The following is a 13,234-nucleotide window of genomic DNA, read 5'->3' on the forward strand; positions in this document are numbered from 1 at the left end:
GCATTGCCACTTTTCATTTCACTGCACATCTCGTATGTGTATGTGACGAATAAACTTGACTTGACAGTAACCAGTGACCCAGGCTCCAATGTCCAATTTCCCAGACCAGGTCTAAGGCAGATATTTGACCCTGCTCTCACTATGCAGGAGATCCTGAAAAACATCTTGTTATTTTCAAGTTAGAAATTAATGTTGAGAACAAGTTGGGCTTCGTTTCCCCTTCCTACTTGCACAAAACAAACATTAGAATGTCAAGTTCTTCTCAGTCTATTACGTGATCAGATATTTTGTTGATTACACATAACGTACATGGATTATTTCTATAAACACAATCAGATTGTAGATAAACCTCACTCAGATTAAATGTCTGAAAGAATCCAACTCGCAAACATTCCCTTTGTACTAGTTTTATTGCAAACCAAGTAATGTTGGGTTACCTTGATTAACATGGAGAAATGTATATGCAGCAACCAAAAGATGAATAATATCTGGTAACAGTATTTCTGATTACTCATATAAAGTGATATATAGATATTATGTTTTTAATAATTTTCTTATTCTTTTTTATGACAAGCAGTCCTGATTTAAGAAAGTGTATGAAAATTGTTCTTTCTGTTACTTGGCGTTTAACTAATATCATAAAGCAGGCCTTTAATAATAAAATAACCTTTTTAAATTTCAAAACTCTAATAATTACAAAATACATTGTTTGCATTTTTTATGAATAGAAGAAATATATCTTGCAGCCTCCTATTTAAAATCTATACATTACTTTCTTAGGTTTTATTTATTAAATGTAAAACAGTTATCTGCTTGCAAATAATAACACATAAAGATTAGCATGATGAATAACATTGAAGTCTTCTTGTGACTGCCAAACAAGGGTAGGTGATGTTGGCTATAAAAATACAAAACTAAAAAATGTGACTAAAGTGCTTCGCTCGTTGATAGCTGTGCATCCTTTCCGATTCCTGGCTCCGTTAGTTGTATAAAGCCACTCAATTCCATTTAAAATAACAATTGCATTCCATGTTACTAGGAAAATGTTAAAGTTTCTTTTTAAAAACATCGATGGATTTTTGTCCCATATCATCAATTGTTTCATGTACCACATATGATCTGGTTTGTGATACGCGGGTAGATAATGTAATTTGTTCCAATGTCCATTGTGCGGCTTTGAGGTTCCTTTCCATTTCATAAAGGAGGAGAAGGAATGACGGACATTTTTTTTTTTTTTAAATATATATGGATATCACCCACTGGAATTGAACTCAAGTGCAAATCATATTCTTTATGTTGGTAAACCCCTACAAGATTCTGCATGCCAGACTGCAGATCTCAAGAGGTCATCTGTGCAAGTAACTACACACAACATCGCCTGGAATGAAAGTGACAGTGCAAATACTAGAAGAGCATGGAGATGCAGCAACTGAGTGACGGCAAAAGGTTTATGTTCTTGAACGTTCGCCTGGTGTGATGGAGGCAAGGGGGTGGGACATGGGGAGGGGATGGTATTACGTCGCATTTGCCATCGACATTTCTTCTTCTGTTCGCTGTCCGTTCGAGATGCAAGATGACAGGAGAAATTATCCCTTCCTATGAACAGTAAACTGCATCTGTCACCTTTTATTTTCGACACACAATTTGATTCACTCTCATGTAAACATATCCTCTGTTCCACGCGGGATAAAAAAATATATCAACTGGCCTTTGCAGTTTTTATTTAACGTTAATAGCTTTAGCAATTTGATGTCATTTTATTTACTCAAGGAATGAGAAGGCTGGATTAGTTTTCTAAGAAATTGTGGAGATTAGTGTTCCGGGAACTGATTATATTAGCACTGATCTTCTCAAGGTGACAGAAATGAAGAAAAGGGGACAAAAACAATCTGAGAGCTTTACTTCAGGCTTTTGTTATGATTTGAAGCAAATTGAACGGTGGATTGAGGCAGTTGCTCAGATTAAGCTTCGGGCTATGCAGAGAGTGGCTAGAGATGATTTGATCCAGATCACACTGGCGATGATACTGCGATTCCACAGGGTCAGCTGCTGTACTCTGCTCGTTGTAGGTCAGGATTTTCATTGAAGTCACAGTGCAGCTTTGACCAAGCTAGAAATAACTGACATATCTTCAAAATGTTTATATTTCTTTCCAGTCCTAAGGAGCTAAAGGAAGAGAAAATAAATTACAATTGTAGTCAAATCAAACTTTAAGCAATGAATTGGTTAGCACAGTAAAGACAAGGACAAGAATTAATACAATTGTGGTAACATATTCATGGATTTCTTGGAGACACAAGGAACTGCAGATGTTGGTTTACAAAAAATGACCCTAAGTGCTGGAGCAACTCCAGACCAGGCAGCATCCCTGGAAAACATGGACAGGCAACGCCTTGGGTGGGGAGGGATCCCGACCTGAATTGCATTCTCTTGGGATGCTGCATGGCACACTGAGTAGCTCCAGCACTTTGTCTTTTTTCATGGATTTCCATATTTGTTTAACAGCCTGCAACAACGATAAAGGTGTAATCTTAATAGATGATCATTTTTTCTATGCTCATCACAGCAGGTTTGTCATCTCCTCATTCATTGAACCCGGGGTTAGAAGCAAACAATCGACCAAACAATGTTTTCTGTGCTGAGCCCCTGTATCCTAAAGCAACTCCTCCCTAGACTTCAACTCAATACATCAAAGGAGAATGTGAGGTAAAACATGAATAATTATAGTTTGGTGTGCAGTTCCTGAGATAGTTGTAAAGGCAAATTAAATTGAAGCATTCTGAACGGATCTCTATAATTGCCTGAAAGGAAACAATTTGCGGAGCTCTGGCACTTCAATAAAAATGATTGCAATGTTCCTATTTAGTATGCCTGCTCCCGAACTAAGGACATTTTGAAGGGTTATGTTGACCTGGGGAAAATATGAGCTGATGGGAGAGAGACAGAAGGATTTGTAAAGGTTGATAGGTCTTTATTTTTTTGACTGTGCAAATGTAATGGTGTACAGTTAACAACTAGGGATATTGGTTACATGGCTGAGAAGATGCCGCATGAGCAAATGTTAGTTTAAATTAGGATCAATGGAACAGAAAGCACATTATTGACCTGGTTGGTAGATTGATTAAGCAATAGAAGACAAAGAGTAGGGATAATGGGGATGTATGTGAAATAGATGAAGTGCCTCGTATTGTCTGACAAGAATCTTTGCTGGAGTCCCAACTATCCACCATATTTATTAACGACTTAAATAAATCAATGAAGGGCCATTTATCCAAGCTTGCCAAACCCATAAAGATTGGTGGTTTTGTAAGTACTGAGAACTACAACATAAAATTACAAAGAGACATTGATAAATGAAGTCAATGAGTCGAGGATTACAGTCGAGGCAGGTGTCCAAGTTGGATGGAGCAAAAGCTCCAATTATTTTCTTAAATGATGGAAATCTAGGAACTCCAGTACTCAGGATGCAGGGAATCATGTACATAGATCACTAAATGCAGTAGACATCACCAACCTCAGTGCATATAAACACAGATGTAAATGTAAGACCTGAAAGAAGCCTGTGGTATGGACATTAGTTGAGAGGTACTGCTTTAAATAGCTCTGCTTCTGTTTGTACAACCAGCAACACAAATGAACCAACAAGCACAAGACAATGGAATTCTACTCTTTGTTGCTACAAGGCTAGAATATAAAAGAGCACTGGATTTTGCAGAGGCTGTACAAAACCATACTATCAATAGGATATACTGGCCTTGAAATGGTACAGGTTCCCCAGAATCTTACTAGTGCTCCAAGGCTTAAACTGTGAGCCTTAATGTCTGTGAATTAAGTCTATGCTTGTCTGTGAAGCATACATCCTGTGAATAAGAAAAAAAGGGCAGTTGTCCCCAAAGATTTTGTAAGGAATTAATCTTTTATTTTCTGCTGGTCTAAGATTCTTAGACAATGGGAACATAAATTTATAAATAAAGACACAACATTTAGGAAAATAGGTCAACATTCAGGACTCACTTGTACATGGAATGAGGGAGGGAGACTCATGCAAGTCTCTCCAACGCCTCACAGCATCAGAGTCCCGGTTTTGATCTTCACCTCAGTTGCTGTCTGTGTGGAGTTTGCTCGTTCTCCATGTGACCACCTGGGTTTCCCTGAAGTGCTCTGGTTGCCTTCCATTGTCCTAAGATGTGCAGGTTTGTAGGTTAACTTGCCTCTATAATTTGCCCCCTGGTGTGTAGGGAGTAGATGCAAGAATGAGATAACATAGAACGAGTTTGAACATGTGATCGATAATTGACGTGGACTTAGTGAGCCAAAGGGCCTATATCCTTACTATTTCATTCATTCAATTAATCAACCAATCAAACACATTTTTACCGAAGATAGACACAAAAAGCTGGAGTGACTCAGCAGGATAGACAGCCTCTCTGGAGAGAAGGAATGGGAGATGTTTCAGGTCGAGATGTTTCGACCTGAAACGTCACCCATTCCTTCTCTCCAGACGTGCTGCCTGTCCCGCTGAGTCCCGCTGAGTTATTCCAGCTTTTTATGTCTATCTTCGGTTTAAACCACCATCTGCAGCTCCTTCCTAAACATATTTTCATATTTGCCATGTGCGGGCAGAACCACTTCCTGTGGTCATCTGCTTATGGAACAATGCTACGAGGTCTGTTGCTCAGTTTTGGTCAATCGCGGGGTGTGACCCCCCGGCTCAATTACAATCTAGTGTCCACCGAGATGTGTAAGTCAGCAATACTTAAGAAAATTAATACAGAGCTGTAAAATACTTTTAAAACTTTCCACAAAATATAATCAGCAGGAGATCCTGGTTTATCTGCTAGGATTTGGAAAATCACAATTACAAAAATAGCACCTGTAATTTTGCATCAAATAATGAAAAGTGGAAATGTCCCTTTGATGTCTAGATGTTTATGAAATGCATTATTTAGATTAGGCTGTAATGGTACATAATAAATTATCTCAGCAGCTGAGCCCCAATGCTACCCAATAATATGATTTTGGAACAGAGTAGGGAGACTTGAAGTGCTACACAAAACGTTTTAGCTTTGAAAATAATTGCATGGTTTGTGTGTGACCGAGCAGAGTCAGGAGCATTTTAATTAGAGCAGCACTATTTTGATATGTAGCTGAAAGCTTCAAAATGACTTACATGCAATTGATGATCAAAACACATTATGTGTGATGATGGAAAATGAAGGAGATCAAATCCAGATATTATATATACAATATACTAAATTGTAAGTGTGAGTAGTTATGGTATTAATATAATTTACATTTGCCGTAGAAGACGGAGTGGTACAGCACAGGAACAGGCCCTTCGGTCCACAGTCCTCTGCTGATGATAATGCCTAGTTAAACTAATCCCCTCTGTCCACACATGTTACACATTCCTCCTTGCTCTGCACATCCATGTGCCTACCTAAAAACTCTTAAAAGCTCCTCTATCACCACCATTGGCAGCTTCCACCCGCTGTGTAAAAAATTGTCCTATATATCTCCTTTAAATTTTGCCCTCTCATCTTAAAATTATGTCCTCTGTTTGTTGATATTTCCATCCTGGAAATAAAGGTCCTGACTTTCTACTCTATCTATGTCTCTCCTTATGCCCCTGTCCCACTTTGGAAACCTGAATGGGAACCTCGGGAGACTTTGCACCCCACCCAAGGTTTCCGTGCGGTTCCCGGAGGTTTTTGTCTCCCTACCTGCTTCCACAACCTGCAACCTCCGGCAACCACCTGCAACCACCGGGAACCGCACGGAAACCTTGGGCGGGGCGCAAAGTCTCCAGAGGTTTCTGTTCAGGTTTCCTAAGTGGGACAGGGGCATTAGTCTACAGTGCTCCAGAGAAAACTGTCTGTGTTTGTCTAACATTTCCTTACAGCGAATACCCTCTTAATCCAAAGAGCATTCTAGTAAACAAGTTCTGCACCATCTCCAAAGTCCCCAGCTCCTTCCTGTAATAAAATATAAGAATTTCATACAATACTCAAAATGTGGCCTAAAACCAAAATCCTGTAAAATTGTAACATGTGATTCGAGCAGGGAAAGTGTTGGCAATTTCAAGTTTGTAAAGATAAACATATTGCAGAGTCATTCCAGCACATTGTACTCCATTTCAAAATTGGATTGGCATTGGCATTTACTGTTACTCTAAACCATCTAAACAATTTTGAGTTACTCGGAACCATCATTAAACCACTATTCTAATGCTAACTTAAGTGTCCCACGAAACACATGGCATTGGGAAATATATTGTTTGAAATAGGATTAGGTATTTTAAACCCAGAAAGATGCATAAGGATATCTGCGTGTGGAGCTTACACGAAATCCGTGCAAATATTCATGAGAACAGTCTGAATTGAAAACAGCTTCTAACAATTCCAATATATCTGTCAATGAAAGGTGAGCACTTAAAGGTATGTAAGACATACAGTAGGAACAGAATTTGGCCATTCAGCCCATCTACTCCACCATTCAATCATGGCTGGTCTATTTTCCCCTCTCCATTCTCCTGCTTTCTCCCCGTAACTTTAAAAGTCCTTCCTAATCAAGAACCGATCAATCTCTGCCTTAAAATGCCCAATGCCTCCACAACCATCTGTGGCAATGAATTCTACAGATTTGCCACCCTCTGGCTAAAGAAATTCCTCCTTTTCTCCATTTTGAAGGTACGCCCTATTATTCTGAGACTGTGCCCTCTCGTCGCAGACTCTCTCATTACTGGAAGCATAATTTCCATATCCACTCTATCTGGGTCTTTAGCAGGATGATATCCCCTCATCCTGCTAAAATCCAGCGAATACAGGCCCAGAGCCTTCAAACACTCCTTATACGTTAACCCAATCATCCCCGGGATCATCTCGTAAACCTCTTCTGGACCCACTCCAAAGCCAGGAGATCCTTTGCTCCTTCCTCAGATATGGGGCCTAAAATCTGTACCAACACTCCCAAGTTTCCCTGCAACTCCAATTTCTGAATACTTCTCCCCATTGGGAAAGTTGTCCACACCTTTATTCCTTCTATTAAAGTGCATGACTACACTTTGCTACGCTGTATTCCATTTGCCACTTATTTCCCCACTCTCCAAACATAAGGGGGCGCCGTCCTGTGTGGTATGGCTGCCCAGCCCGCAGCTGTTCGTCTTTCACTCTTTTTTTATTTTTAGTGAGTTTTAGTGTTTTGTTTTTGGAGTTCTAGTCTTTTGTATGTGGGGGGCGGGGGGGAGAAAGGGGGAAACTACTTATCAGGTCGGAGAGGCAGCTTTTCTCCAGGCTGCACTTTCTACCCGTCCTCGCGGCCTACCAGCGGGCCTGGAGCGGCGTTTCCTGGGGGGACCACCCAGTACCTCGGTTTCGGCAGCGGCACAGCTCTGGAGCGCGATTGTGGAGTGGGCGATGCCTTGCCCGGGGCGCCGCGCTGGAGCTCCGGCGAGCTGAAGACCGCCGAGAAAAACATCGTGGAGCTGCGGGTCTGTGGAGCGGCCAACCACGGGCGGCGTCGCTCTCCTTAAACATCGGGAGCCTGGGATCTCTCGCCGAGATCGCCAGTGGTGGAGCTCCATCCGGCGCGGCCTTATTGGCTTCGGAAGCCGCGGTCTCCGGTAAGGAAGCGGCCGTTCCAGGTGTCCCAAGCCGCTGAGAGGGTTCTCCCGACTCGGAGTACCATCACCTGGCGAGAACGGCCTGGAACATCAGGCCTCCGTAAAGGCAACTGTGGAGGCCTTAATAGGCCCGACTATGGGATGGGGACTGGACATTGTGCCTTCCCTCATAATGGGAATCATTGTGGGGGGATGTTTTTTATGTTTAAATCTCTTATTACTGTTATGTCTGTATTCTTTCTTTCTGTGCTGCATTGGCAAGAAGCATTTCACTACACCTAGGTGTATGTGACCAATGAAATAACCTTTGAACCTTTGAACCTGCCCGTCCTTCTGCAGCATCCCTGCCTCCTCAACACAACCTGCCCCTCCACCTAGATTCGTATCATCCACAAATTTGGCCACAAAGCCACAAATCATGAACATAAAACAAGAAAAGTAGCGAACCCAACACTGACCGCTGCGGAACACCATTAGTCACCGGCAGCCAACATGAAAAGGCCCCCTTTATTCCGCTCTCTGCCTTCTACCAGTCAACCAATCTTCTGTCCGTGCTAGTACCTTTATTCCCCAACTATACAATCCAGATGTCTCTTCTCTCTCCCCTCTTGAATAGCTCCTTGATCCATGGTGTCATGGTTAGTTTTCTCATCCTTCCTACAGCCCCCACACTCATCTGCACATGAAGCAAGAATCTCTGACCTGCTAGACAAGCTCATGGCTGAGGCTCTTCTCGCACCACCTCTTGGATCCCCTTATTTGCCTCACTTGCTGTCACACCTTCCTTCTCGTGACCACAGACCAAATTGGAAGCAGTTAATCTCACGGGTGACTACCTCCTGACACAGAGCATCTAGGTAATTCTCCCCATCCCTGGTGCCAGAGCATTTGAAGCTCAGACTCCACGTCACCAACTTTGAGCCCAAATTCTTCGATCAACCAACACTTGTTACAGATGTGGTCACTAGGAACTACCAAGGGGTCCACCTGCTCCCACATCATGCAGCTACAGTGCATTGCATGATCCTGCATGCCTCCTTTATTTATTTCCAACAGCTCCTATTGACACTTTCCAATTGCTGCTGCAGTTTCCATGGTAACCCAACTTTAACAACACACATTACACCTGTGGGAGAGAGAGGCCACAGCAAGAGCAAGAGAGCTCCAAGTTTGGCATGGAACTGCTGGTCAGCATGAGGCATATCTGGAGGGAGGTCTCATGTATCAAAATTTCAGTCATAGAGTCACGGAGCCATACAACATGGATACAGGCCCTTTGGTCCAACTGATTCACATCGACCAAGATACTTCATCAATGATAGCTCCATCTGCTCATATCTGTCTATGGAGTCATAGTCCTAATGGATACCTCTTTGCTTCCCCAGGTGCTGTTCGAACCACTGAGTTACTCCAGCAGTTTGTTTTCAATCATTCTGTCTCACACCTTCAGATTTAATATCTGGCCTTTATTCCAACCATCTGCCTATCAAAATCCCCTCACCTGTGCCAACCTATCTCCTGCCACATTTTGTCCTGCTCTCCTTCCTCTGGGCATTCTTTCCACCTCCCCTACTTTCAATGTGAGGAAAGGTCCCGACCTAAAACCTATCCATGTTCTCCAGAAATGCTGCCTGATCTGCTGAGTTACTCCAGCACTTTGTGTCTTTCTTAGCAAAACCAGCATCTGTAGGTCCTTGTTTCTAGTTTTTTTTTTTCTTTCTTTTTTAAGGCTTGTTTTTTTCTAGGTCGGGCCACATATCATTTCATGGTATTGTTTATGTTTTTAATGTTTTGGCAATGATGATAAGTGTGTTACGTAATTATCCATGTCAGTGCTGTCTGCTCAGTAGCCTCTATGAATAAGGTATAACACACGCAATGATGCATGTGATTAAAATTCCCATCATTCACATTAGGAAATTCACATTTTATTTAGCAGTGAATTTTATAGAACAATTTAATCACATTGCCCATAAAAATATTGGCCGAGAGATCTCAACAATGGTATACCGCAGTCTTTACAAATAGCCAGATGGCAGAGCTTGTGTGTTCTTTTGCAACTGTTACCAGTCGAAGAGTTGTGGCTGACATTTAGCTTGTTGATGCTGATGCCTGCTGAGAACCAGGTTGGACCGGCTCCAGAGCTAAGTAGAGCCTGGCTCATCTGATTATCCTGATTCCAGATTTGACTATAATCAAGGATCAAATCTGTTTGCTAGTTGCAATCTCTAACTGGCATTTATAATTGAACTATTCCTTGCCTTGTTGAAGTTGCGATGCGGAGCTATGTAATCTGCAACAAGCATCAGCATGGCCTTTTATTAATATCACTGTCTCTGTTTTGTTTCACTGGCCGAGACTCCACACACAGACAACCTCACGCATTAAAACAAAATCACATCTGCATACGGGTGGGCTTTGCTAACTTAATGGGATTAGTAAATGCTTACTGCCTGACTTACTCAGGGCAGACATTCCATTCTTTCATTACTGAACCCATTCAGATGGAATGCAGATGGGTATTGCTGAAAAACTCTGCCTTACATGGAAACATTTTTTCAATTACTAATTGCTCCACATGTGATGCTAATTAACATTCATAATTAGACTTGTTTCAAGTGTCACGGTATACAATGGGCGACACAAGCCCAAGTCAAATAAAAATATTTCTACTACATGCAAAACAATGGCAGGAATGTTCTACATTACATAAACTGTAACCACATTTTCACATGACCATGTCTTGAATTCAATCCATGTCATTGTGTTGAATAAAATGGATAGATAAATATGAAAGAAGCTCTCAAACGATAAGCAGCCTAATTACTTTTAACTGAAGAAAGAAGGAACTGCAGATGTTAGTTTATAAAAAAAGGGCATAAAATTCTGGAGTAACTCAGCAGGTTACTCCAGGCAGCATCTCTGGAGAACATGGATAGGTGACATTTTGGCTCGAGACCCGAAACATCACCTATTCATGTTCTCCAGAGATGCTACCTGACCCATTGAGTTACTCCTGCACTTTATGTCCTACTTTGAACTGAAAATTGGCAAGCAGGATATACAGGTAGATACAAGGAATTGCAGATGGTGGAATATTCAGGAAAACACAAAGTGATGGAGTAAATCAGAGGGTCATGCATCATTTGTGGAGAGAATAGGTCAGTGATGTTTTGGATCAGCATCCTTCTTCAGACTGATTTTGTCTGAAGAGTGCTGTGAATATGATATTATAAAGGTAGTCACTGCAAAATTAGTTACTTCCCCAACAGACAATTATCTGAAATATATTCCTGGATGGAAGAGAAACTTGACAATGGAACAGTTGGAATTTTGTTTTGATTCAATTATATCCGTTTGCCATTCTGTAGCATTTAGCTTGGATACTCTACTTAAGTACAATGCATAAATATTATTGTCATTCCTACAGGGTTTAATTTTGCTGTTCTTTGAGTAGGTGCTGCTAAATCCTTAGGGAACAAAGGACAGAGGAACAAAGGAATAAAGGGGATTTAAACAAAAATTCACAAAAGTAATTACAATATTAAAGTTAAAATAATGATCAAAGATTCCCAAATATTTTAATTTAACTATTTTGAAATTATTATTCAGTATCAGAGAGCTTCTCTTTTTTTTTGCTGTAACCCCCAAAAAATGTGTTTCTCCATTCACCTTACTCCAACTAACTGAAAAAATCTGAATTTAAAATAAATAGTTCATTTTTTAATTTGCACCATGCTTCCAACTTCTAACCACACCATGCCTTCAAAATATTTTGGTTTTGAAGATCTTGGTTTTGGAAGTTAACTGTTGGTTGAAGGCAAGACTTGCAGATAGTACAGTTGGAGCTGTAGTAAGTTAATTATTATCAGGTCCAGCCTGCATTAGAGCATCAACATGAGTGCCAAACTGCAGCGTAATAGCACTGGGAGATCTGTAGCCAGCAGGGCTTCTTTAAATACCCCCATAATGATGTGACACCATTTGAAATTCAGAGAGGAAGTCGAAACCTTGCATGTTGCTTCCTATCCTGGACACATGTAAGTGCAGCTAGTTCAAAAACAAGTGCTTTAACATTAAACCAAATCAGATGAATTTAATCCAAATATGATTTCCTATTTAACCAAAGAGGGTATCCTTTGATACCCTTTGATGATACAAAACATCCACTAAAAAAATAGGCAGCCCAGATCAGAAATTGATCTTTATTTTACTTATGATAAATACAAAGTGCTAGAGTAACTCAACGGGTGAGGCAGCATCACTAGAGAAAAGGGATGGGTGATGTTCGAGTCAACACCCTTTTTCCGAAAGTGGGTCCTGACCCAAAACACCACCCATTCGTTTTCTCCAGAGATGTTGCATGACCCGTGGAGTTACTCCAGCCTGTTTGTGCCTATCTTTGATATAAACTAGCATCTGCAGTTCTTTGTTTCTAGCTTATTTTACATATCCATTTTGTGGAAACTGGAGGTTTCTGGGAACTTAAATGCTAAAAGTTATCTTACTTTAATCAGTGTAGACAATTTCTGTGAGTCTAAGGTTGAAGACTTGAAATCTTGGCAACACTTCAGGCTCGATCACGCTGAGCACCGGCTCCCCTCAAGCCTGTGTGCTCAGCCCGCTGTTGTTCACACTGCTCACACATGACTGTGCTGCCAGATTCAGGGAAAATAAAATCATAAAATTCGCGGACGACACTACAGTGGTGGGACTCATCAGTGGAGATGACGAAACAATGTACAGGGAGGAAGTAGAACAACTGGTGGACTGGTGCGGCAAAAATAACCTAGAATTGAATATCGACAAAACTAAGGAGATGGTTGTCGACTTCAGGAGGGCGCAGCCAAAGCATACACCGCTCAACATTAGTGGCACTGCAGTGGAGAGAGTGGAGAGCATAAAGTTCCTCGGTGTGCAAATTACGGACAGCCTCACCTGGTCCAGGAACACCACTGGGACCGTCAAACGGGCCCATCAGCGACTGCACTTCCTGAGGAAACTAAAACAGGCCTCACTCCCCACCAACATCCTCAGGACTTTCTACAGGGGCACGGTGGAGTCTGTACTCACGTACTGCATAAATACGTGGTACTGCACCTGCAACTGCTCGGACAGGAAGGCTCTGCAGAGGGTAGTGAGGGGAGCAGAGAGGATCATTGGCGTCTCCCTACCCTCGGTACAAGAACTGTTCCAGAGCCGCTGTCTGAAGAAAGCACAGAGAATTGCCAAGGACAAACTGCACCCCCTCCACACACACCTGGATCTCCTGCCATCAGGCAAGAGATATCGAAGCATCAAAGCCCGGACTACGAGGCTGCTAAACAGCTTCCTACCACAGGCTGTGAGGCTGCTAAACAGTCACTCTGCACCCACAGTCACTTGACTTGACTCTGCGGCTGGCACGGACACTTTAATACTGGCACTGGCCACTCAAATCAGCTGCCCCGGACATTTTTTATGATTGGTATATTGTATTTTAACATTGTGTTTTTTTACCTGCTTTTAACTATTTATACTGTTCCATCAGGGACTGGATTGTTTTTTAGTGTTATTATGCGTGAAGTCTTTTAAATTTCATGTGCGATGCTCCGCTATTCACTGGGAAACGTC

General features: G+C 41.7%; 1 protein-coding gene across 7 annotated transcripts in view; it reads right to left on the reverse strand.

Annotated features, from left to right (window-relative positions):
• Window positions 1-396: 396 nt before the first annotated feature.
• The window catches only part of prr16 (proline rich 16), a 242,775-nt gene continuing 229,937 nt past the window's right edge, over window positions 397-13,234 (reverse strand). For 5 of the 7 annotated variants that reach the window (XM_055633140.1, XM_055633146.1, XM_055633145.1 and 2 more), the window contains 2 exons: window positions 4,015-4,227; window positions 397-2,166 (listed from right to left, as the gene is read on the reverse strand). The gene's annotated coding sequence lies outside the window, so the exon portion shown is untranslated. The remainder of the gene's footprint in view (window positions 2,167-4,014; window positions 4,228-13,234) is intronic. The other 2 variants (XM_055633142.1, XM_055633141.1) reach the window with 2 other exon arrangements.

Source organism: Leucoraja erinacea, chromosome 3, assembly GCF_028641065.1.
Source record: "Leucoraja erinacea ecotype New England chromosome 3, Leri_hhj_1, whole genome shotgun sequence".
NCBI lineage: Eukaryota > Metazoa > Chordata > Chondrichthyes > Rajiformes > Rajidae > Leucoraja > Leucoraja erinaceus.